Source organism: Dermacentor silvarum, chromosome 7 (genome assembly GCF_013339745.2).
Source record: "Dermacentor silvarum isolate Dsil-2018 chromosome 7, BIME_Dsil_1.4, whole genome shotgun sequence".
Taxonomy (NCBI): Eukaryota; Metazoa; Arthropoda; class Arachnida; order Ixodida; family Ixodidae; genus Dermacentor; species Dermacentor silvarum.
The window spans coordinates 184,771,270-184,798,385 of NC_051160.1; the positions used below are offsets into that span (position 1 = coordinate 184,771,270).

The 27,116-nt window shown below is 50.6% G+C and overlaps 5 non-coding genes across 5 annotated transcripts; all 5 read left to right on the plus strand.

Annotated features, from left to right (window-relative positions):
• Positions 1–18,585: 18,585 nt before the first annotated feature.
• On the plus strand, positions 18,586–18,659 carry Trnac-gca (transfer RNA cysteine (anticodon GCA)). The gene has a single exon. It is a non-coding gene; the product is annotated as a tRNA-Cys (tRNA).
• Positions 18,660–18,729: 70 nt separating this feature from the next.
• On the plus strand, positions 18,730–18,800 carry Trnac-gca (transfer RNA cysteine (anticodon GCA)). Its single transcript has one exon. It is a non-coding gene; the product is annotated as a tRNA-Cys (tRNA).
• A 410-nt stretch (positions 18,801–19,210) lies between these two features.
• On the plus strand, positions 19,211–19,281 carry Trnac-gca (transfer RNA cysteine (anticodon GCA)). The gene has a single exon. It is a non-coding gene; the product is annotated as a tRNA-Cys (tRNA).
• A 6,009-nt stretch (positions 19,282–25,290) lies between these two features.
• Positions 25,291–25,367, plus strand: Trnac-gca (transfer RNA cysteine (anticodon GCA)). The gene has a single exon. It is a non-coding gene; the product is annotated as a tRNA-Cys (tRNA).
• Positions 25,368–25,442: 75 nt separating this feature from the next.
• On the plus strand, positions 25,443–25,528 carry Trnac-gca (transfer RNA cysteine (anticodon GCA)). Its single transcript has one exon. It is a non-coding gene; the product is annotated as a tRNA-Cys (tRNA).
• The last annotated feature ends 1,588 nt before the right edge of the window (positions 25,529–27,116 follow it).

Genomic DNA, 27,116 nt, shown 5'->3' on the forward strand with positions numbered 1-27,116 from the left:
TTACAGAAGGAACGCCGTTCCCTCTGTCATGCCTTCATAAACGTAATGAGTTACCGTTGCGGTTCCACCGTCTCATAATGGAACGGTGGTGCACATCCATTCCTCCAAAAAGGAAGTAGTTCCAGGAACGCCGTCCCGTACAACACTGCTCTGTATTCATTGCTTCGGTGACGTTATTTGAAGTTTTATAGCAGACCTCAAGACGAGTGTCAGTGGAAACATTGAATGCAGGTGCCTAACTTAGCAAATCTGGAGTGTTGTTAGTATAATATATGAATAATATCTGCCCAACTATCAATTCTTCTAGTATGGCCATTGTATTTCCACACAGGCTCTACACATCCTTATAAATAACTGCTGCTGTTAGCGGACACTGAAAAATAGCTTTAAAAATGTCAGATATTGAAATTCTTTCAATGTGGCGATAAAAGGATGTAATCGACAATCTTATATGATCTTTTTTATATCCAAAAATAGTTTTAATTGTATTTAGTTAATGGTCATGGCTTCATTGGTTATATCGGTGTAAGACAATATAGCCGTTTTATTGCATGAATACTCAAAGCCGTGTTGATGCAGCGAAATGATGTCATTTTTACATAAAAATCTTGTTATTCTACCAGCCAACAGATTTTCGAGAACTATATTCACGCAATTCACTAATGATATAGGTCTGTAATTACTGCATTCATTCGTGTCCCCACTTTTATAATCAGGCATCACTCTTGCCGCTTTCAATACGTCCGGCTATGTAACCATGAAAAGACTTTATTAGACAGTGTAGCCAAAGCTGTCAAGTTTTCTGTCATTTTATGGTAGGACCACTGCAATGCCATTGAACCCAGGCGTGTTTCCTCAGTCTAATTACGTTTTCAGTTGGAAATATTTCCTGGATGGAAATATACAGAGTGACGGTGACAATAACCTTATTTGGTCCTCAGAAACTGTGGCCAAGGAGAGCCGAAAGCTCCCTCAGGTCAAGTCGGTGGCTCCATCCACGATGTAACAGGGAGGCGAAGTCCCGTTGCGATATGTCGTGGGCCCTCTGTACTGCCTGGAGCTGGATGTGGTGGTTTTCGCTTTTGAGGAATTCCCCCCACCGTTCCTTTGTGGCAAGCGCGTACTTTTCTATGGCTGGGCACGGTCAGAGCATGTGATCGAAAGAGCATGAATCGGCTCCGCATTTGGGGCACGACTGCAGGAAGTCTGGGTCTATCCTGCTATAGGACGTGCGGGTTTGTAGCATTCTGAGCGTGCTAGCTTCTGGTTTGTTTAGTTTTGGGTGGGCAGGAAAGAACCACCTCCTTTTTAAGCGGCAGTGTGAGACTATTTCGTGAAAGGAGCACAAGGGGTCTTTCTGGATGCAAGCCTTGTTACGACGATGGCCGTTGTCGGCTGCGCAGGTCGTGAAATCGCGCGCTAGCCGGTGAGCCCGTTCGTTGGGGTTGCAGCCGCGCGGTTGGACCAAATCCTCCAGGTGGGCCGGGAACCATGAAATGTGGTAATATGCTTTCGTGCCGATTTGCTGGAAATTTGTGAGCGTGTTGATCGCAATCCTATTTACCCGCTTCAATACGCGCGCGGCCGAAAAGGACCTATTGGCTGTACGCGAGTCCAAAAAGGCGAAGAGGAGAGAATATGCGATGTGTATATATACGGCCAGGGCGATAGCCGCCTCCTCCGCCTCGTGGTCGCGCACAGAGGTCGCATTAACTATATTGCCTTTCGCGTCCACTACCGATACGGCGAACGCGTAGCCGCTGTCGTATCTAGCGGCGTCTACGAATAAAGCGTGTAGTCCCTGTCGAGTGATCTGTTTGAGGATTGCCTGAGCTCTCGCGCGTCTCCTACCCTCCTTGTGTACTGGGTGAACGTTGCGCGGAATCGGCTCTACCTTGATTAGGGAACTAACTTGTTAGGAATACATACTTTGTCCTCCGGGTCGTGCCTGGGCCGAATGCCAACCTCGTCTAGTATTCTGATGCCTGCCCTGATGGACGATAGTCTATAAACCTGAGCCGCCGAGTGAGCTTCTATAATTTCGTCTATCGTGCTTCAGAGCCCTAACTGCAGTAGTCGTTCCGTGCTCGTGGACTGAGCAAGTTCCAGCGCACGTGTGAGACCGGTTCTTATAAGTGCGTCTAATTTGGCCTTCTCTGCCCTGCTCCAATTGGGCTGGGGGTTATATAGGTAATGTGGCTTAGGAAAAAGGCCCGGGAAGCATTCAGAAGATTGTCCTCCTTTAGCCCGCCTCTTCGGTTGGAGATGTGAGTGATCATCCTGATAACGTTTCCTGTGTGATCAGAGAGCTTATTGAGAGCCCTAGCGTTGCAACCCTTGGCGTCGATGAGCAGACATAGAAATTTGAACAAGTCTACCCTCGGTATTGGTTGCCAGTTTTTGGTATCGATAACTATCGGGATACTTTCTAGAGGCTCGAGGTTTCTGACTCCCTGCCTAGATTGCCTGTACAGCAAGAGTTCCAATTTGTACGGGGTGCGATCGAGCCCCGTGCCGGAGAGGCACCCCTCGATTGTTCCTAGTGCGCTCTGTAGTGAGTGTTCAATCCCATTGATCCTCCCGGCACCAAGATCAAAATTTCATCCGCGTAAATGGCGTGTTCCATGTTCGGGATCTCGGCGAGGCGAGCGGAAAGCCTGCGCATGGCTATGTTTAACGGTAGCGGGGAGAAGACCGAGCCCTGCTGGGTGCCGCAGTTTCTCAGCTCTTATGGACCTCCCGAAACCATTCCTAGCCTGATGTGTGCCTTGCGGTTCGCCAGGAGCGGCCTTGTCAAGTCGTGAAAGTTCCGTCTCAGGTTAAGCTAGTGCAGACATTTCTCGCAGTATGTGCCTGTGCTTGACCCTTTTGAAAGCTTTGATGAGGTCCAGCGCGAGGATTCCCCTTACGTCGCGGGTGTTATTATTAAATATAGCCCTCTTGAGAAGAAGCATAGCATCCTGTGTTGACAGGGTCTGTCTGAAGCCGACTAGGTTGTGCCTAAAGAATTCCCTGCTATCAATTTGTGCAACTATTCTGTTGTGGATCCCGTGTTCCGAGACCGTGGCGATGCAGGACGTAATAGAGATGGGCCTCAAATTGTCTATGTGCGGGGGCTTATGCGGCTTGGGGATGAGCACTACTTTGGCAGTGCACCATTCTTCTGGGACTTGGCAGGAATTGTATACCCGGTTGATCTCGTCTGTGAGCGTTTCGATGGCCCTGTCATCCAGGTTCCTGAGGAGCTTATTCATGACTCCATCATGTCCCAGCGCCGATCTGCCGTTAAGGTTGTACAGGGGGTGTCAGATTTCACACGTCTCAAATGGCTCGTCGAGGTCTGGTGCCGGATGGGCTTCGTAAGCGATTACCTCGCCCCGGCGGACAGAACTGTGGGCCGGGGGGAGGTATGTGTAGGCTAGGTTTTTCGTTACCTCCTTCTTTGTGAGGCCTATCGAGAATTGTTTCTTTACGAGTCTATCCAACACAAGATTGAGAGCGCTCCTGGATTGCTAATCGCTGTTAAGGAGGTTTTTAAGAAAGCTCCAATTACTTCCCCTACGCAAGCGACCGTCTGTATCCGCGCATGTTTCATCCTATTGCTGTCTGGCAATTTGGGATGCGTAGGACTCGATTTCCCTGTTGAGGCGCGCGATTCTCGCCCTGAGTCTGCGGTGGAGTCTACGGGTCCTCCGCCTTTCCAAGAGGGCACTCTTTGCCTTCGGGAGGTGGACAAGCTCCGAATCTAATTTAGGTGCCTCTAATGTCCGTAGTGATTTCTTTGGTCGCCTGTGCTACCGCTCGGGTAATATTTTGCATCAGTGCTGTATAGGTTTTGCTCGGTGGGGCCGTTTGCCGTCGGATTTTGCGGAACAGGTCCCGGTTACGTACGTGTGCTTCCTGGGTGGTTTGGGGTATACGCGCACCAGAAGTTCCAGAAAGCGGTGATCACTGCCCAGATCCCCTTGGATGTTGTCCCATGTGTCCTCGGTGCTTCGGAGGAAAGCGAGGTCGGGTGTCGTGTCACGACTGACCGAATTGGTGATTCGGGTAGGGAGCCTGGGATCTGTAATCAATGTTGGGCCACGTTCCGCGGGCGGCGTTAGCTAGGTTAGTGTCCTTCATGCTTGAGTAACCATAATCCAATTCCATGTTGGGTGCGTTAAAGTCTCCTGCGACTATCAGGTGTGCGATTTTGGCCGTGCGTACCGCGGCTACCAGCAGCGCCTTGAAATACTTTCTTATATCCGCTGGGGAACTGTATACGTTAAGAATAAATACGTTTGCATTGCATGTTTTGCTCGGTATGATTTCTAATAGTTGAGCTTCGAGTGACGCCTTGTATCAGGGAACGTCTTGCATTATGAACGAGAAGTTTTTCCTAATAAGAATGGCGACACATTTACCTCTTTCCCCCTTGTCCGCTTTCGCGCGGTAACGCGGGAAGGAAATTTATTTGCCGCCTAACGTGTCGTGTAACAGAATCGCGTACGGTTTATCCGCTATTGGTCTGATGAGTTGGCTTAGGGGGGCCTTGCGCCTCTGTAAACTTGCACAATTGCGATCGCACCGCCAAACCATTAGGTCTTTTGCGTTCGCCATTTTGCCTATTGTGGATGATAGAATGACTCTTTTTCACAGTTTCCGGGAATTGGGATTTCTTGTGGTTGCTCTGCCGATGCCAAGGCTCAGCCTGTGGGCTGGATCTTGGGTCTTTCTAAGTGTTTAATTCTTTCTTCTATACTAGAGAACAGCTCCATTATTCGCTTTTCGAAGGAAACTGGTTTGGCAGTTAGCTAGCCTCAGATGCGCATAGTTTTGGTGGCCGACCCCGTGGCACCGACGGTCGGGGTCTCATCCGAGTCCACCATTTCCTCCTCTTTTGTCTCGCTCACTGGTTCGGGGTTCGGGGCTTGGTAGCAGCGGAAGTCTTGAGGCTTCGGTAATCTTCTTCATGAGGCTCTTCGCCGGTGGTTTGGTCGAGCGGCTGCCAACCGGCGTGTTCTTAGTGCTGGGTAATCCGCCATGTGGCGGCGTGCTCGCTGGTTGCTTGCGTCTGCCACTGAAGACAGTTTTCCACCACGGTTCGTCAAGGTCTTCGGGGTTAATCTCCATTCCCTCGACAGCCACATTCGTAGGCATGGTTTACCTCTGCTTAGTAGTTCGGCTTGGCGCTCGGTCTAGGCCTACCCGCGTGGACGCGCCGAAAGTAGGCCGAGTCTGTTAGGGTTGGCACACTCGTGGCCTGTCAGAGCTTCGAAGTCTCACAAATAGGACAAAATTCCGCCCAGCGATAAAAGTCCACTATCTGTGGAGTACTGGGAACTTGCCGCTTCAGAACAGGTGTAGCTTTCCGTTGGTCCTACTGAAGGAAAGGTTTTAAAAGGAATGTTTTAAAAACGACGGGGTGTGCTTGGAGGGTCAAACCAACTCAGTCGTGTTGAAGATCGCGTGTCCTAGTCTGCGAATAAGTCAGTTAATTAGTATAAAATAACTGCCTAACTTTTTAAACTATTGGCTGCCCCAAGAAAGTGCAAATACGAAAGTCGTAAATCACCTTTAAAATGGCCGACAGAAGTGTTTGCAACTCTATACAATTGATAGAGCTTCTTGTATTTGCTAATAAAGAAAACCCACGAAATAAAAAAAGCACATGATAGCGTCACTGTATTTTCGCGCCCCCCAGACCACTTATAATCCTAGATCACCTATGATCACCTATTATCCTAGATCACCAATGATAATTTTGGTTCCGTAGTTCTTGAGTAAAACACTGCGCCTTCTGGTTGCGTAGTTTTTTAAGTTTTTTTTCAATGGAATCTGGAATTGCGCCTTTAGGATTTATTATTTATTATTATTATTATTATTATTATTATTATTATTATTATTATTATTAGCATGGAATAGTCCATGCCGGCTTGAAGTCGTCTTAGTTGGAAAACGAGATTCGGGTAGTAACAGTGTCAGTCATCCGTAATAAACACGTTAAACAGCACGAAATGACACAAAGAATGCCAGAAAAGTACGCAGAATTCCTCTCACGACGATTGTCGACGTTTATGCGAATAACAGTCGTGCAATCTAGCGACATACTATATAGGCTTAAAGGTCACGCTTACTTAATAATTATGGTCAAAATTCTGCGATTTAAGTGCTTTGGCTAACTCCACGTCCTCCGATATTGTCCCCCATTGCTTTGGCACTCGCTTGCCAAGGTCATCTATGACATGAAGGCCTGATCACGACTGTATGACGCCCACGCAGTGACGATAGAATGACATGCATCCAAAGAAAAATTTGTAAACCAAGAAGGCTTGATGACAATAAGATATCGATTCCAAAATATGAGATGGTTTTAGAAGGACAAGGAGACTACTTCCGTGTGATGATGACGCAATGTCGACCATGGCATGAAAACGACGGCGTAATTTCGATAAGCACGACTGATTTACGGCAGCATGGTAATCATAGAATTAGGAACAAGCAATGGCTTCGATAGATTGACAAAGCTGTTATGACGACGATAGCATGACGAGAGTTGAATGTAGATGTTACAGTCATAATAATGGAACTACCGATACGGCACCCCGACCGGGGTACGACAACAAATGCATGGCGACGACTGTTTCACGACATTGCAGTGATGAAGATGGCATGAGAAGGGCATGAGGGCAATGGCATGACGACGAGTGTGTGATGACAACTGCGTGACAATGACTGCATCAATCAACCTGTGTGACGACGATGGCGTGACGGCGACAGGGCGACGTGAGCCTGATGACGACGCTCGAGTGTTACGATGGCGGCACGACTACGACGGCATAACGACGATGGCCTCACCTAGAGCACTGCACGGGCTCGGGCTTACCCAAAAGCCCGGCCCCGGCCCGGCCCGTGGGCCGGACTGGGCCGGGTAAAGCAGTTTTTTCACGGGCTCGGGCCGGGATCGGGCACGGCGTGTGCTTTTTGACCCGGGCCCGGGGCGGGCTCGGGTTTTTTGATGCGGGCCCGGGCCGGGCTCGGGCTTTCTGGTGGTGCGCATATAACGTGCAGCGAGTTATTATCGGGCTTCTCAACTCTGAAAAACATGTATTTTTTGGTCTCGGGCCGGGTTCGGGCCGGTTTCGAGCCGGCCTCGGGCCGGGCTCGGTCCTAAGGTAAAGGGGTGCTGGGCCGGGCGGATAACGTAGATTATTTCCGGGCCGCCATAAAAGCTTTGATCGGGCTTGGGCGGGCGGGCCGCCCAACGTAAAAACGAGCCCGGCCCGAGCTGAAAAAATCGGCCCGTGCAGTGCTCTAGTCTGACCACGGAGGCGCGATTGCGGCAGTCTGACGATGAGGGCATGACAGGGGCGGTGAATCACTATTCCGTGACCACATTATGATTACGATGGAATTACGAAGGAAGGTTGACATCGATGAAAGGACTTAAGCTACGATGGAATTACGAAGGAAAATTGACGTCTGTGGAAGGAAGAAAGTGGTATGACGTCGACGACAAGACGACAATAGGATGACGTAAATGAAGTGATGACAATTACAAAACGACAATGTGAACATGAGTGTGTGACGACGATGGCTAGATGAAGATAACATGACGAGAGTCAGATACTAAAGCCGAAATGTCGACGATAAAACGACCACGATGGTATCACCACCTCAAATATGTACCTATTTAACAACCTACTACATAACTAGAGCAGTCGGTAGAAGTAGAAGGCGTGGAGATAACATTATGACGAGAGTCAGTTCACGAACATGTACTCACGACGACATCACTATGGTAGCGTTACAACGAATGGGTGACTACGATGGCGCGACGACGACGGCATGACGGGTGTCGGATGCCAATGCTCAAATGACATCGATGCCGTGGCCACGACAGTATCATGACCACGAGCCCACACCTACTGGGCCAAGGTATTAGACAACTTGGCCAACTGGGCCAGGTTAGAAGGCGTGACGACGACGTCATGACGAGAGTGAGTGAACGAGTAGCTGAAATAACGAAATGAAGTGACCACGACGGCGTCACGACCAGGAGCCTAGAACTATGGCCCGAGCAGGTAACTTGGGCCACTGTGTCGGCGTTAGGGGCTAGATAGACAGATAGGCGCAAAACGAATAGAGTATGCAAAGCGTGATATTTGCATTGAAAGGCAAAACAAAGGCCAGCGCGCTGTTGTGGCTAAAACAAAACTCGGTTGTCTTCGTCCTCTCTCATTGCCACCAGCTGTCTAGTTACGCGCTCTTTAACAAAATTTTCTGCTAGAGCTCTACAATGAATCTAGGCGAAATGACATGCTCCCCATAGGCTGGAAAGCCAGTCACCTGGTTTCACTACTGAAGCCTGGCAAATCGCCGTTGGAGCTCTCATCGTATCGCCCGATCGCTTTGGCTATTTGTGTGCTCAAAGTAGTGAAGAGGATGATCCTATAAATCATTCAGTGGTACTTGGAGTATCACAACGTTTACCCAAAGGCTGTGACGCGCTTTCCACGTGGTCGATCACCGATTGATAACGTCGGCGACCTAGTTACCTACGTTCAGCACGAAAAATACCCTAAGCGTATTTGCGATTCTTTGTTCCTCGACGTGAAAGGGGCTTATGGCAACGTTACGCATGAAGCTATACTCGCTTCTCTCGAAGAGGTGGCAGCGGGTGGCAGGATCTCTCAATGGATACGCGACTCCATGCGATCGTTATTTGTGAACACGGAGGACGGCCACAAATCTCTATATTACATCTACCGCAACGTCCCCCAGGGCGGTGTACTCCGCCGTGTGCTGTTCAATTTAACTCTCCTTTCCCTCCTTGAGCACCTACCTAGCACAGTTAAGCTATCAATATATGCGGATGACATCTGCGCTTAGACGTTTGCAGTAACACGCGTACAACTGTGAGCGAAGATCCAGAAAACTGCTCCTCAGACTACAATTTACCTCCGGAATATAGATCTGGATATGTCGCCTGAGAAATGCGCACTTGTGGCATTTACACGCAAGCCTATGGCGAACTACTGAGGACACTGAGCACTGAGGTCACATATGATACATCTTCTCCGGACTCCCCACCACCACCTGGCATCTCTGCCATTGGACACACAACGTACATCTTTCTGCCAAACAGTAATCGCGCATGGTGCATCATTAAAAACCTGCTTCACTCCTGCCGCAAGACCTTCGATTCCTCCGTTGTGCCTTACTCAGCCAAATATCAAACTGACAATGTCTGGCATCCAGAAAAAAAGCAGAGCTGTCATCACCAGCCCTTAAACAGCTCCTTTTACTTCTGTTGTTCGATACGTACCAAGCTTCTGCCCATATAATGTCACGGGGATTCACAAGTACATGGGAGAGACAATATTTACAGGCTGCTGCTACCAGTTCGGTCTTCAACTCGACGTTGGTGGCGCATCAAGCGCTTCATTCCATAAGAAGGGACGACACACTTGCGTGGGCTATAGGGCAGGGCAGCTGGCCGCAAAGACACATGGATAACCCGTTTGGGTTCATCGCGCTGATAGCCGCATTCCTGCTGCTGATAGCTGCAGGCCGTGACTCCGGTGGGACACGAAGCCTACACATGGAAAACATGCATGCTGCGTATCCGATTCCAGACTGCTGCACAGCCGAGCCAGCCCTGCTGACATTGCATAGCAACGGCCTATTCTATCAGCGCACTTCTTCGACCACTCCGAGCGTTAGTTCGGTCTTCATCTCAACGTTGGTGGCTCATCAAGTGCTTCATTTTATAAGAAGGGACAACACACTTGCGTGGGACATAGGGCACGGCAGCTGGCCGCAAAGTCAGAGAAAACGCTTTGAACCTTGCATGCGTTCCAATGAGCTTTGTTTATTTGTGCTGCCGTGCTCTGGGCTGCTATGTGAACAAATATTTGAAATAGTCAATCTTGTCAAACTGTTTGCTATTAGCAGGTGATGTAGAAAGAAACCATGGTCCTGATACACCTGAAATTTTCAAGCAACTGCGACACATTTTGAAGGATTTGAAAGAAATGAAGGAAAGATGACTAACCGCACTAGACAAGAAACTCGAACAACTTACAACCCTAGACAAAAAGATTTCGTCTTTCGCGGAAACGGCCACAAATCTACAGAAAGTCGTTACAACCCTAGAACTAAGGCTGGACGACCTTGAAAATCGTTCTCGACGCTCAAACCTCATTCTGTATGGTGTGCCAGAAGAAGACAAAGAAAACGAAGATGCGCTACAACTTGCCGTAAACGAAAAAAATTGTTCAAAAAAATCCTAAAACTTCAAGCTGTAAGTCTCGAACATGTGTATAGATTAGAAAGGCCAGATACCACTGAAACAAGACAAATATTTCTTCAACTTCGTGATTTTAGGGACAAAACTAAAATATTTAGAAGCTGTTTCAAACTAAGGGGATCAGGTTTTTCGATTTGCGAAGATTTTTCTCCTCGCGTAAGAGATTTAAGAAGAAAATTATAGAATTCTGCCATATCAAGGAAGGAATCCGATGACAAAGTGAATATAATTTATAATAAACTGCGAATAAATGGCCATATGTTCTACTGGGACGAGGAAAATAATACTATGCCCCCTTTGAAATTTGATCCCGTCAACCCTTGTCACAGACCCCGGGAACGAGGCGCACACGCCGGACGAAATTCCAAAGCCGACTTATCAGTTTCCGAAAATAATCCCACGAGAGCAAGGACAATTAAGAATGGGCCCTCCGGTGCGCCAGCGAACGCCGGTTGCTGTCCAAAGAGCGAGTCAGAGCCCAGAGTTGGCGAAACACAACAAAATATATTCTTCACACAAGGCAGTTACACACACAAGTTCACACTTAGGCTAGACACAACACAATACAAATCAGATGGGTATTCACAGAACACAGGAAAATAATTCATGACAAGCACTAAGAATGCAACACGTAAAGTACATAATGAAAAGGAACACTAAGTGTCCAATCGTCTTCACCCCTGTTGGTCTTGTCAGACGATCTCGGCGTAGCTCGGGGCAAATCTCGAAATTCTTCCGGAAATTCAGAAGCTCGATGAACTCATCGACTAGCTTGCCGAGGAATCCCCTTCTTCCGCAGACGCTCGGTCTTGACGTTACATCACCTCACTGGTGCGGACTGAACTCCACTGATGATTCTCGCACGGCGGTTATATAGCTTCCACAGGCGTTCTCGAACCTTCCTATCGGAGTCGTGATCCCGTAGCATGGGGGAAGCATGGTAATCTTCTCGTCTTTTCTCGTACTTTCGACCGCCGCCATCGAAGCATTGTCGAGGTGTTGATGACTCATCCCTTTGGCGCACGCTCACGCTGTAGCAATCTCTCTCGACTCGCCGGGAGAGAAGGTGTCTCGGCGAGCGCGTGCTGTCTCTCTCGCTCTCTCTCTCCGGTTAACGTTGCTTCGTGGATGCTCTTCTAGACGTCTAGGCGACGTTATTCGCGTTGCTGTTTGAGGCGTATGCCCTCTCCCCCTCTGTTGAAGTTGCCGTGGGGCCGGCGTGTTCTTTTTGCTGGATTGCGTGACACGCGGCGCGCGCTTGGAATACGCGCTCGTTTGCGACACTGCTCCTCACTTTAAGAATATTATGCAATAATATACAAGAAAACACAAAAGAAGTCCGCTACACACGAGTCCTTAAGTCCAAAAGTCAGTCCACCACAATACACACATCACTTCACTCGTGATACATCGAATACAAACACAAGTCACACAGGTACACTTGGACTACACACAGCCCATCTTTCGCGTTACAAGTACACTTGTACTACACAAAATACATATCTTGCGTAACAAGGCAAACATGAAATATAACAAGTGCAACAAGTATACAAAACTAAGATAAAGTAGTTTTCAGAACACAAACACTATGTCCGTGATGCACAAATAAACACTCGGTGCACTCAATCAAAACGCTTTGCACCACTGATAATCGTCAAGGGTTCTTAAATTTAAATTTCCTGTAGTCGCTCTTGTGTGGAACCTTGAGTGCGCTCCGCAGAATTTTCATGAAATTAACGGAAATTCGCAAGGAACGAGTGAAACTTCTACGACAACGAACATCGAAACATCCCAGGACCACGTGGGGTCAAAATTTGGCAAGTGGATCACTTTTTTCAAAGTTTTGTGCGACGTCCACGCCTATGCCTGTTTCGGCTTAGTACGACCTCTGACCCCGCCGGCCCCGGCGAGCGTCGAGGTTAGCCCCGGCGAGGTGACACACCAGCACTCCAACTGCAGCTTGATATGGATGTCATAGAAGTGGAGGGCGAGGACATCACCCCCGAAGTAATGCAAGATCCAGGCTGGATAGCGGCTCACGAGAAGAGACGCAGGAGTGGGAACCTCAACAATGAACAAGGCGAGAGACAAGTAAAAAAACCGGCCATCACGGCGCAATACAAGAGCGATGTGCGCATACGCCAACCACCGACGGCGCCGAAGCAACCGCAACTGCCACACGATGACTTTAAGATCGTCATCCGCCCGCGCGGCGGCTTCGATGCGGCGCGACTGCACACCGTTGTCGTAAGGGACGGCGTGCTCCTTGGGGCCGACTTGACTCATGAAGCAGCGAGAGACGATACGCTTAGAATCAACGCACGACAGAATACACTAACGATGAGCACCCCAGTCAAAGACAATGCCATCAAGTACAGCAAACTTGAAGAAATACGGATCGGAAACCAGACCTATGCCGCAGCAGCGTACATAACGGCGCCGGAGGATACTTCGAAAGGGGTTATCCACGGAGTACCCGAGAATGAAAGCCAAGAAGTCATCGAGAAGAGCCTGGTCACCGACCGAAACCCTACGATACTACACGCGAGAAGAATGGGCCGCACAAACTCAATCGTTATAGTATTCGAAGGGACACACGTCCCCCACTACGTGTACTACCGTGGCGCTGAATACCGCTGCCTACTACACAAGAAGAAACACGAAGTGTGCGAACAGTGCGGGCGCATCGGCCACAGGTTGGACGTGTGCCCCAATCCAAACAACAAGAAATGCCGCGGATGTGGCATACCGAACCCAACGGAAGAACACCAATGTACACCGAGCTGCAAATTATGCGGCAAGCAACACATCACGGGAGACAAGAAGTGCACGGAAATCTTCAGGACTCCATATCTACTAAAGAAACGACAGTGGGAGAGAACCCGGCAAGAGCAGCAGAGACTCAGCGCCGAAGACCGGACGAGCCGCTCGAGAGAGCGGCCGAACCCCAACAGCACTGACGCCGGCGGAAACGGCAGAGGCGGCGGCAGCAGCAGGAGCCGCTCCCGCTCCTACCCGAGGCTGCCCCAGGGCGGCGGTGACGGCGGTAGGCGATCGAGATCCCGGACGCCGTCCAGGTCAAGGACTCGTTCCGGGTCGGCAGCGGCAACACCACGGCAGCGGCAGCAGCAGGGCCCGCAGCAGCAAGACCAAAGCAAGGTGAGCTGGGCAGACAGGGTCTCTCCGCCCGCCCAACAACAACTGGATAGTGGCAGATCCACCCTAGAGCAACAATTAGCTCAAATTCAGGCAACGCTAGCTCAGGTACTACAAGAGAATAGAGGCCTTCGAGCTAAAATAGCACAGCTAGAAGCAGAAAAGACACGAGATCGGAGCCGTACTCCATCCGTCAGCGGTAGGGCAGTCACGACCAACCCCACACCTATGCAGGTAAGCGCTCCGGCACCAGCACCGGCACCAGTGCCGGCACCGGCACCGGCCCCGCCGCATAAGCGGAAGGCGGAAGAACAGCACCAGACTAAGGACGAACCAATCTCGAGTCTAGCAGACTTAATGAAGAAACAATTCGAAATGCTCAATACGCAGATGGAACGACTAGGACAACGCATGGAAGCAATTGAAAACAGAATGGGAAGATTCGAAATCCGAACTACAGCATTAGAGAACACCCTGGCAGAAAATCGGCCCGCACCGGTGGGGCCTATAAAGAATGTGAAACCATACCAGAGACCCACCGTAGCGGACAGCAGTATGGCCACCGGGGGGGCCATCAATTAGCAACATGGCCCCGAATAAAAATAGCACTGAATATCTGATCTGGCAATGGAACTGCCGAGGGTTTCGCCGGAAACGGGGAAACCTGCAGCAGTTCCTCTCAGGAAAAGAAACCCCAGATGTCATAGCCCTGCAAGAAACTATGGGACCGGCAAAATTATCAGGGTACAAATCCTACGGAGCCTCTGACGAGAAAGCACTCGTTGTAACCCTAGTCAAACGAAACTTAGCAGTGATGCAACACGAAACCGCGATATCAAACGTAGAGCACGTCCTCTTAGAAATAATACCGGCATGCAAGAACGACGCCAGCCTCTTTGTCCTAAACGTCTATAGCTCTCCAAGACACACAAGTAGGTTCGGGCCCCTGTTCCGAAAAACCCTTGATATAGCAAAGCGAAACACAGTAGTAGTAATAGGGGACTTTAACGCGCCGCACCCCGCGTGGGGCTATCGCAGAGGAACCGTCAAAGGACGGAATCTCTGGATAGACGTACAGCAGGAGGGGCTCACACTTATTACAGATCCTCAACAACCCACGCGCACGGGTAACAGCGTAAGTGTGGACACCACACCTGACCTCACGTTCACAAAGAATACACAGGGCCCCAAGTGGGCAAACACACAAGACGATTTGGGCAGTGACCACTTCATTATAGCCACAACAATACACACGGGACCCACAAAAAAGAAGGGTAAGAAATTGACGATGGTGGATTGGGATATATTCAGACAGGCACAAGAACACAACAACACAATGGCAGACATAGATTGCGAAGAAATTATTACGGACATTGATAAATGGACACAACAGATACACAAGGCGGTAAAGCAGGCTACTCGAGAAATTCCCGAGGAAGCAGGGCTCGAAGCAGCCGACAGCAAACTCCTCCATCTGTGGGAGGCGCGCAGTAGCCTACAGAGACGGTGGAGGCGCCAGAGGCTGAATAGGACCCTGCGGCGGCGAATAGCACGTTTAGACAGGGAGATTGAAGATCACGCGAACCGCTTGGACCGACAGCAATGGGAGTCTACATGCAACAGCATGGAGGGCCAGCTCGGACTGGGCAAAACGTGGAACTTCCTCCGATGTCTCTTAGACCCAGAGGGCAGCAAAACGACACAGAAACAGAACCTCAACAAGATCACCCACACTTACGCGGGAACCGACGATGAACTCATTCGCGACATACAGAACAGATACATAGGAAGCATTACGCGAGAACCACAGAATGCGTACACGGGCAGGGAAAATCCCGCATTAGACGAGGAGATCACGGAGGCCGAGGTGAGGGCCGAAATACTCAGACTGCGCACAAAGTCGGCACCGGGCCCGGATGGCATTACGAACAAGATTCTCCGCAACCTAAATGACGAATCCATCGCGGCAATAACAAAGTACATGAACGCGTGCTGGGAACAGGGTGCAATACCGCCGCAGTGGAAATCTGCGCACGTAGTGATGATCCCCAAACCCGGGAAGAAATTACTGATTGAGAACCTCAGACCCATCTCTCTAACCTCGTGCGTGGGGAAGCTGATGGAGCACGTCGTTCTCACTAGATTGAGCAACTACATGGAGGATAGAGGTCTGTATCCGCTCACGATGATCGGGTTCAGGCCGAAACTGTCCACGCAGGACGTCCTGCTCCAAATAAAACATCAAATCCTCGACGCGCGGGGCAGAGGAACGGGACTGAAAGCCATCTTAGGGTTGGACCTCACCAAGGCCTTCGATAATATTACGCACAAAGCGGTCCTAGGGAACCTCCAGGACCTGGGGGTAGGTCGCAAGGCCTACACCTACGTCCGGGACTTCCTCTCGAACCGCACAGCTCAAATCACGATAGGAGACATCAAGTCGGATGACATAAAACTGGGTAGTAGGGGAACGCCGCAAGGCTCGGTATTGTCCCCCTTTCTCTTCAACGTGGCCATGATCGGCCTGCCGAAAATCCTCAGTAAGATCCGCGGCCTCAACCACAGCCTGTACGCCGACGACATAACGTTGTGGGTGACAGGCGGCATGCGAACGCCAAATCGAGGAAACCCTCCAACAGGCCACGGAGGCCGTCGAACGCTACGCGGCAGAGAAGGGGCTCAGTTGCTCCTCTCAAAAGTCCGAACTCCTGCTGGTGTACCCTACGACCAGGAAACAATACGGAGGAACACCGAATATTAACATCAAAGTGAACGGGGGCCCGATACCTATCGTAGACCAAATCAAAGTCCTAGGACTCCGGTTGCATGCGGAAGGCAGAAACCTCGGTACCATCAAGGCGCTAGAAAACAGCGCACAGCAAACACTAAGGCTAATCAAACGGATTGCCAATAGACACTACGGCATGATGGAGGTCAGCCTAATTCGTTTAGTGCAGGCCTTCGTCATAAGCCGCGTCGTCTATGTGGCACCGTACCTAAGATTTGGTGTAGCAGAAAAAAACAAGATGGAATGCATCATCAGACGATCTTTCAAACAGGCAATTGGTGTCCCAGTCACAACACCCAACGACAAACTCTTAGAGTTGGGGCTACACAACACGCTTGACGAACTAATCGAGGCGCACACTACCGCCCAATACGAAAGACTCACACAAACCCCAACGGGGCGACACATTCTACAGAAACTCAAAATTCGATATGAAGCGCAACACGGCACCAAACTAAGCATTCCACTAGAGACCGAGGAGGGAATTTAAAATTCCTCCACTGCCCAAGAACATGCACCCGGAGCACCACAAGGAGCGACGAGAGGCAAGGGCGCGCCACATTGAGCGCAAATACCATGACGTAGAGGGCGTGGCCTACGTAGACGCCGCGGAATACAGAGAACGCAAAGGGATGTCCGTAGTAGCGGTAAACGCGGACGGAGAACCCTTCGCGAGCGGCACCGTGAGAACGGACAACGCCGAAGTTGCGGAGGAAGCCGCCATAGCATTAGCGGTGGCCTCCACGAAAGCGAGAGTGATCATAAGCGACTCCAAAATTGCAGTTCACAATTTCGCGAAAGGACGCATCTCGCCAGAGGCGCTCAAAATTCTAAATAGTAACAGCGACTGTCATCGCGGCACGATCCAAATTATTTGGGCACCCGCGCACTCCTCTCTCCCCGGCAACGAGGCGGCTCACAACGTAGCTCGAGGACTTACTCGCCGAGCAAGTGAGCCCGCCCAGCCGGGAACGAGAGGAGACCGCATGGTCAGCTACAAAGAAATAACCGATTACTATCGGCTGGGAAGGGCCCGGTACCCACCAGCTCATCCCGCGCTAACCAGGAAACAGGCGGTGGCCTGGCGCCTCCTGCAAACAAACATGTATCCAAACCCGGTGGCCTGCAGCAGATTCTATCCAGGGCAATACAACGATCAATGCAAATTATGTAAATGTAGGGCGGATCTGCCACATATTCTATGGGCATGCTCGAAGGCGGCTCCTTTCGAGGGCCGCAAAATTCAAAACCGGCAGCAGTGGGAGACCCTGCTGCTCAGCTCAGACCAGCAAGACCAGGTCTGGGCCGTCCAGCTAGCCGAGGCAGCCGCTGAGACCCAGGGGATCTCGGCCGTCTGCTAGGCGGAGGGAGGCTGCGTCCGCCCTCGTGAATTGCTGGCACCATTAAAGTTGTATCTCTCTCTCTCCGGTCAAGAAAGGTGGGCTTGGTCTGGTTCACTTGTTTTTGCGACAAATTGTGTCACGCTTTGTGCTTCTGCGGGATCAAAATGATCTCTTTCTTCGAACAATAGTACAAGTACGGCTGGGCAGACTTCTTCCGGGTTCGTTGTTTCGTCGGCTCAGAACATGCCGGGAACTGTGAAAGGATACCTGCGTGAAGTGGTGATGTCATATAGGATATTAAATGTGCGTTTCTCACAGCAGTATCTGTCCACCGTTGCAAAGAAAAAATTGTACAGAGATCTTGTGGACACGATGCTCCCCATACCTTTGTACCGCTGGCGACACCGTGGAGGCCCCGGACAGGACGTGCTAAAAAGAGTGAAGAAAATGCCAGTACGGCCATCAACTAAGTCCTTCTTCTTCCAATTACATTCAAACACACTTCCCGTTAAGACCTGGCTTCATAGCAAGGGTATTTTCATCCCCTGGAACACCAACTGCTTTTTATGTAAAAAAACCAGAAGCAATAGAACATGTTTTCCTTGATTGCTGGGACCCGATCTTTCACTGGGACGTTTTGCAGAGAACGCTGAAGAAGCAGTTACCCCTGGACCCGTATGGGATACGCTTTTTGCCTATAGATACCTCAGAGCAAGTACCGTACGACCTCATTATGGTCCTGGGCCTCCACGCTATGTGGAAAACTCGCATGCAATTTGAACATGCAGACTTGGTTGTAATACCGGTGCGAGAACATTTCATTGAGAGTGTTGTTTACGTGAGAGACGCTTACAAATCACTGCCTGATCCACCACAATGGATGTATGTACTCGATGAACTGGTGTCACTGAAAAGATTTTAGTGCTGTGTTGGCCAAAGTGTGGCTGGCACGTTTTATCATTGTAACGCTTGATTTTCTACGTCGACGACGGCAATAAAAAAAGAAGGGCATAGCTCAGTGGTAGAGCATTCGACTGCAGATCGAGAGGTCCCCGGTTCAAACCGGGTGCCCGCTTTATCATTTTTTATTTGCACTATTTTTGTGTCTGAAGCTCATAGGAACGCGCCTTCTCTGCATCTCAGTTGTCGGGGGCATAGCTCAGTGGTAGAGCATTCGACTGCAGATCGAGAAGTCCCGGTTCAAACCCGGGTGCCCCCTTCATCATCTTTTTTATTCGCATATTTTGTGTCTGAAGCTCGCAGGAACGCGCTTTCTCGGCATCTCAGTTTGTTGGGGCATAGCTCACTGGTAGAGCATTCGACTGCAGATCGAGAGGTCACGGTTCAAACCCGGGTGGCCCCTTTATCATAAATGGACCGTCTGATTCACTGCTATGGTGAGACAATACCACATACCACGAAATTGCCCAATACTACCGCCTCGCAAGACGGACAAAACCCCCACCTCATCCCAAGCTCACCAAGGGACAAGAAGTCACCTGGCGCCGACTCCAAACTTGGTAGCCACCACGCAATTGAATCAAAAAAAAGTTTCCTCCTCCTCCCTTTAGATTTTTGCAATATCTTGGTCTGAAGCTATAGGAACCGCCTTCTCTTATCTCAGTTGTCGGGGGCATAGCTCAGTGGTAGAGCATTCGACTGCAGATCGAGAAGTCCCCGGTTCAAACCGGGTGCCCCTTCATCATCTTTTTTATTCGCAATATTTTTGTGTCTGAAGCTCGCAGGAACGCGCTTTCTCTGCATCTCAGCTGTGGGGGCATAGCTCACTGGTAGAGCATTCGACTGCAGATCGAGAGGTCACGGTTCAAACCGGGTGCCCCTTTATCATTAAATGGACCGTCTGATTCACTGCTATGGTGAGACGATACCACATACCACGAAATTGCCCAATACTACCGCCTCGCAAGAGGACAAAACCCCCACCTCATCCCAAGCTCACCAAGGGACAAGAAGTCACTGGCGCCGACTCCAAACTTGGTAGCCACCCCTCACTAAGCAATAACAAAATAAAGTTGTTTCCTCCTCCCCTTATCATTTTTGCAATATTTTGGTGTCTGAAGCTCATAGGAACGCGCCTTCTCTGCATCTCAGTTGTCGGGGGCATAGCTCAGTGGGCGGGGCATAGCTCAGTGGTAGAGCATTCGACTGCAGATCGAGAAGTCCCGGTTCAAACCGGGTGCCCCTTCATCATCTTTTTATTCGCATATTTGTGTCTGAAGCTCGCAGGAACGCGCTTTCTTGCATCTCAGCTGTTGGGGGCATAGCTCATGTAGAGCATTCGACTGCAGATCGAGAGGTCACGGTTTCAAACCCGGGTGCCCCTTATCATTAATGTACCGTCTGATTCACTGCTATGGTGAGACGATACCACATACCACGAAATTGCCCAATACTACCGCCTCGCAAGACGGACAAAACCGCCACTCATCCCAAGCTCACCAAGGGACAGAAAGTCACTGGCGCCGACTCCAAACTTGGTAGCCACCCCTCACTAAGCAAATTAACAAAATAAAGTTGTTTCCTCTCCTCCCTTTATCATTTTTTGCAAATTTTTGTGTATGAAGCTCGCGGAACGCGCCTTCTCTGCATCTCAGTTGTCGGGGCATAGCTCAGTGGTAGAGCATTCGACTGCAGATCGAGAAGTCCCGGTTCAAACCGGGTGCCCCCTTCATCATCTTTTTTATTCGCAATGTTTTTGTGGTCTGAAGCCGCAGGAACGCGCTTTCTCTGCATCTCAGTTGTCGGGGGCATAGCTCAGTAGGGATTCTGCTTATCCGGGACACCACGCGTTGTGATCGGCAACATCAGTGACGTAGATGAAGGGCTCCGTAGGAGCGGCTTCAGCGGCCCAGAGCGGCAGCGGTAACAGGAATTCCACCTGTTATCAAGTTGTTTTGCCGAGTCTGCCAACAGGGCGTATTGTTGTGAACACATTTTTTTTCATTGTGATATCAGGCCTGCCATACGGGTGGAAGATTTCCGCGATGCGCTCGCCCGTTATCGCTCCTGCCGGAAGTGGTGGCTCTCGGGGCCTACCGTATGAGCCATGTTTGGGCCGTGACCTTCAAAGACAACGAAGCTGTGAAGAAGATCGTCAGTGTTGGTGAGCTACAGGTCAAGAAGGGCGATGCCTCGTCATTGACCCCACCAACCAGGATGTACGCTGAAAGTGCATGGCTGCTGCACACCGTTCCTGACGAGGACGTGCGTCTTGCCTTCGCGCCGTTGGAAGGTCACGGACGTCGCCCGCGACCGGTGGCGGGTGCATGGCGTGGCTGATAAGAACTCTACTACAAGACTGGTTACGCTCAAGTTGAAGCCGGGCGTAATGCTGGACGACCTCCCGCACAGGTGAGCGTCGCCGGTGAGCTGGCTCTCGTGGTTTGCCGGGCAGGCGCCACTCTGCCTGCGCTGCGCGGAACGGGCCATATTCGTTGCGACTGCCGCATACCGCGGTGTGGTGCATGCCGACGCTTCGGTCACGAAGAGAGTCAGTGCGAGCGGACGTACGCTAGCGTGACCGGACCCGTGAGCAACGAGGACAACTCCGCCCTACTCATGGACGAAGCGGATATGGAAGACACATCGACCACGGCTAAGGAAGCAGCTGCGAGGTGGCAGAGTCGGAGGCACGACTTCAGAAACAGGGGCACATGTCATGAAGCCGTCGCACTGAACAGCAAGAGCAAGTGGAGGGCACTGTAGCCATGCCGAACCGTGAGGAAGAGAGCCCACCTGATCCGGGAGCGGCCTCCACCCCCCCAGAACATGAGACATGGACACCCATACCGGGCTTGGCAACTTGCAGGCGGGGAAACGTCCGCGCGACAGACCAATAGCCTGGCTACGATGCATGACAGCAGCGGCGGAGACGAGCCACCGCCCAAAGCGCCAGGCATGAGGAGACCAACCTTGAAGCTGCGGCCGAACATTACGGCCGATCCACGGCAGGCGGGTAAACCGCCTCCGTAGTTCTGTACTGTGATTTGCTTGAGGCGGGTTGGGGGGTTCGTGAGTGCAATGGCCGTCACCCTGAGCGCTATTCTCTTGGATATGTGTCAGGAACGAGGGCCCGAGTTGCATTTGAGTGTTGCTTTCGAGAGGTCGGGTTGTGTTCCCTTTTGTGGCATTCGACGCGGTTATCGGCGCGTCATTATCAACACTCGTCCCTGCGTAACTGTGATGGGCACCATTCTACCGTGTAGTCATGGCAGCTAATATCGAAGGAGCGCTACGTGTAGCCACGTTAAATGTACGAGGGCTTGGTGCAAGAAGGCGGCAATGTCAGCTAAGTCGCCTACTCTTAGATAATGACTTGCATCTTGTGGGAATCCAAGAAACCAAAATAGAGAGCCAAGAGCTAACCGACAGAATGGTGTCCAAATTTCGTACTCACTTTGATGTGTGTGTTTCTCACGCTGTTGGTGGATCAGGTGGTTGCGCTATATTCATTCGAAGAAACTTTGGCATTTGTGTGAAGTCAGTGTTTTCGTGTGAAACAGGTCGCCTTTTAGTGGCTGATTTTTGTTATTGCGATATGGATTTCCGAGTCATTTGTGTCTACGCACCGAATATTGAAACAGACCAGCGAATCTTCTTTGAGCGACTTGAAGCGTACGTAAACTGCCACAAGGTGGTCATACTGCTGGGGATTTTAACTGTGTATGCACTGCTGACGATCGCGCAAAACTTTCACGCGTTCGCGATAAGAGTGCTGTATTGCTAAATGCGCTGGTGCACGATACGACTGGAAGATATCGGTAGTGTCTTCGCCATCGGTACCCACCCCGCAGTTTACCCACTTCCCGCGTGATAGCCACGCTCGGCTAGATAGATTATAGTGTCAGCCGAATTGGTGCCCTTGTGTAGTGAATATGATGTGCAAACCCATTGCATATAGCGATCACTGCTTGGTAACTGCCACCTTTGGGAACAGACAGTTAAACACACGTTAACTGGGACCTCTGGAAATTGAACGCGCAGTTGTTGGATGACGATGCTTTCATTGATGCTGTTGCGACGAAACTAGAAAGCCTGATTTCAGTCAATCGCAAGCTTCGCCATTAAATGGGAAGATTTTTAAACAGAAGTTAAATCAATGGCTATTGAGAGGAGCAGTATCCTTCGGCATAACCTGAAACAGGCAGAAACAAACCTTCGCCAGCAACTGCAATTTTTCATCAGCATGGAAAGTCTCCAGCCTGGTGTGTATGTTAACGAAATAAAGGAAGTGAAAAACCGACCTTGAAAGGATGGACTCTGAGAAGTACAAAGCGGGCTGTTGTGCGATCAAGGCCTGAGAAGCTATGGGCGGGAGAGGCGCCAACAAACGAGCCCTCTCAGACGAGAAAAGGTACGCATGTCGGAAGGAAATCCGCCAGCTAGCTAAATCCAATGATATCATGTCCGACCAAAACGACATCAAGCAAGGGATCGCCGATCACTTCAAAGCCATCTTGAGTCAACCACGTGAACCTAAAGATGGCTACCAGATGAATTCCTTTCATTGATGCCAAGGCTAGATGAAGAAGTTAAGACACGGCTTGAACATCCCATTACCTGAGTGAGATAGAGTGCGCAATAGACGAGTGGCCCCCTGGTAAAGCACCTGGGCCTGATGGCTAGGGGCCACTTTCTATAAAACTTTAAGTCTGCGCTGGCTCATGTCCTCCAACTAGTTATTAGCGAAGCGTACGACCGAAAAAGATTGCCCTTGTCTTTCACAACATCGCATATCGTACTAATCCGAAGAGTGATGATGAAAACGTTTGTTGCCTGGCTCATACCGCCCGATAACTCTAGCCAACGTGAACTATAATAATATTCACGAAAGTCTTTTAGCAAACGACTGCTAAAATGTCATCAAAACATTGAGTAGGGCCTACACCAGACCTTGTGGCATTAAAGGCCGCAGTATTACCACAAATGTACACGTGGCTCGAAGTGTGCTAGAGTGTTGCAATGCGATTGGCGATTGCGTCGCGATGATGCAGATCGATTTGGCAAAAGCCTTCGACCTCGTCTCGCACAAGGCTCTACTATGCATACTTGAAACACGAATGTTGGCAGTGTGATAACGGATGGTGTCACGATGGCGTACAAAGAGTGCTTAACGCGAATCATGTTAATGGGGAGCTCACGATAGCTTTCGTGTGCTCTCGTCGGTGCGTCAAGGATGCCCGCTTTCGCCCCTTCTGCTTGCTGGTTATCTCGAGCCACTCTGTTTGGCCATTAAATACAACGAACGCATAACAGGCTATCGACGACAGGCAGCACATGTAAAAATATTGGCGTATTGCCGACGACATCGCGATTTTCTGCACAGATAAAGCCAGCATTAAAGAGGCAACTGCTGTAGTCGAAAAATTTTGCGGTTCAGCAGGAGCCCAGATAAATTGGGATAAAATTTATGGCTTCTGGCATGGGGGGGGGGGAGTTGGGAAGACACGCCGGAGACCTTTTCTCGATTGAATTGGTCAAAGTTACCTACACAGTACCTGGGGGTGCCTCTCGGAAGTTACCGTGAGGCCGAACCGTACTGGCTCGACCAAGTTCGAGAGGAAAGGAAAAGGCTGACGGTTGGAGAGGAAAGCAATTGTCAGTGTTTTCTAGAGCCACTGTTTGCAACCTCTTTTTAGTTTCTAAGATATGGTATGTTATGAATGTGTTGTGTGCTGCGCGGGTAAGTGTACAAAAATTCACCGCATTTTCGCTAATTTCATTTGGGCCTCTACCTGGGAGAGGATGAGTCGAACAAACTTGTTCCTCCCGGTCAAGAAGGTGGGCTTTGTCTGGTTCACTTGTTTTTGCGACAAATTGTGTCACGCTTTGTGTTCTGCGGGATCAAATGATCTTTCTTCGGACACTAATACACGTACGGCTGGGTAGACTTCTTCCGGGATTTGTGTTTCGTCGGCTCAGAACATGCCGGGAACCTTGACTGGGTACCTGCGAAGTGGTGCTGGCGTATAGGATGTTGAATGTGCGTTTTTCGCCAGCAGTATCTGTCCACCGTTACAAAGAAAAAATTGTACAGAGATCTTGTGGAAACGATGCTACCTGTACCTTTGTACCGTTCGCCACACCGTGGAGGCCCGGACAGGAAGTTTTAAAAGAGAGACAAGAAAATGCCAGTACGGCCATCAACTAAGTCTTTCTTTTTCAAATTACATACAAACACACTTTCCGTTAAGACCTGGCTCATAGCAAGGGCATTTTCATCCCCTGGACAACCGACTGCTTTTTATGTAAAAAACCAGAAACAAATTAGAACATGTTTTCCTAGATATCTGGGACCCGATCTTCCACTGGGACGTCCTACAGAGAACACTGAAGAAACAGTTACCTCTGACCCGTATGGAATACGCTTCTTGCCAGTAGATTCCTCAGAGGAAGTACCCGTATGACCTTAGTTATGTCCTGGGCCTCCACGCGATGTGGAAAACTCGCATGCAATTTGAACATGCAGACTTCGTTGTGATACCGGTGCGAGAACACTTCATTGAGAGTGATGTTTACGTGAGAGACGCGTACAAAGTACTGCCTGATCCACCACAATGAATGTCTGTACTCGATGAAGTGGTGTCACTGAAAAGATTTTAGTACTGTGCTAGCCAAAGTGTGGTTGCACGTTTTATCATATTGGAACGCTTGATTTTGTGTGGCGAAGACGGCGATAAAGAAAAAAAAAAGGGGCATAGCTCAGTGGTAGAACATTCGACTGCAGATCGAGAGGTCCCCGGTTCAATACCGGGAACCCCCTTTATCATTTTTTTATTTATTTGCAATACTTTTGTGTCTGAAGCTCACACGAACGCGCCTTCTCTGCATCGCAGTTGTTGGGGGCATAGCTCAGTGGTAGAGCATTCGACTGCAGATCGAGAGGTCCCCGTTTCAACCAGGGTCAGATTTCCCGGGTTGTCCCCTTTGTCAGATTTTTTTGCAATATTTTTTGTTGTCTGAAGCCCATAGGAACGCGCCCTTCTCTGCATCTCAGCAGTCGGTGGCATAGCTCAGTCATTCTGCTTCCGGCCACGGCGTGACGGTTCGTGAATCATGGCCTCTCCCGGGGAAGCGACAGCGGTTCACTTTTGGCCGCGGAAACAGGACCAACGACGAAGAGAAGGATTACCCTTTATTTTGCCGCAACTGCCTAAAGGACGCGTGGCTACTAACACCGTGTTTTTACACGGGGATGTACGTGCGAGGACCATACAGGGTCGAGGACTTCAGAGACGCCCTACTGCCGACGGGCTTGCTGCTGGCGTGGTATGCATAGGGGCGTACCAGATCAATCACGTGTGGGCGGTGACCCTTAAGGATGCGACTACCACGAAACGGCCTGGTGGCCTGAAGGAACTTCAAGTGAAAGGACGACGGTGCGTCATCGGTCGACCCACAGGACCAGCAGGTGAAGCTTCGACTTCACTGGCTGCTGTATGGCGTTGCCGACGATGACGTCCGGGTGCGTTTGCGCCTTTCGGCAACGTGGATGCGGTAAGCCAGGAGAGGTGGCGTGTCCCAAGGTATGGGGGACAAGACCTCTACAACGCGGACCGGGCTCCTCAAGCTGAAGACCGGCGTCAAGGTAGAGGACCTTCACATCAGGTCCGCGTCGGCGGAGAACTCGCTTTGGTGGTCGTTCCGGTCGGCCTATGCAGTGCTTGCGTTGCCAGGGCACTGGGCACGTCCGGCGAGAGGGTAAGGTGCCGCGCTGCTCCCGTTGCAGCCGTTTTGGGCACGTCGACGCCGACTGCGTGAAGACGTACGCTACAGCGACAGGCCCAGCAGTGAGTGAAGCGGCAGCCGAAATCTGATGGATGCAGCCGAGGCTGAAGACGCCGCAAGGGAGCCGGAGACCAAGTGCCGCCAGCGAAAACAAGTACCCTGACAGTGACGGTGGGCGCTGACAGCCAAGGTGGACGAAGCTGATGAGCAAGTGACTGGGCCGCCCGGGTCTACACGGAAGCTGTCCTTCGAAAGGAAGGTGCGAGTGAAGGGCGAAAGCGATGACGAAGATTCAGAAATGGAACAGAGCGAGGCTGCCAACGACGGGGACCGGGCTTGTAGTCTCGGTGCAACCTTCAAGCGCCCCCGAGACGGACGCCGGAGACAAGGATTAACGCAGCATCCAGCACCGGGGATGGGCTGCCTGGCAATGCTGCGCCTCTTGGGAGGCGTTCGGGTTTCAAACACCAAACCGAATGTTCCGCCCGAGAGAAGGCATGTGGACAAAGCGCAAGCACACCACCAACAACGCCGGGAAGCCGGGCGGCTCCGGAGGCGGCTAGCCGAGGGCTAGTCGTGAAGAGGTAAGCACCATGCTCCGGGCCTACTTCATTCTTTAGTACAGCATGGCACCGACCCGTCTCTCAGCTATTGCCACACTAACGTGCGAGGCTTGGCGGCTAGCCGTAGGCAATGTCAAGTACTACGGTTGATCACTGACTACGACATAGACGTTTTAGCTGTCCAGGAGACCAAGGTAGAGGGGAGGAAGAGGACCGGGAGCATG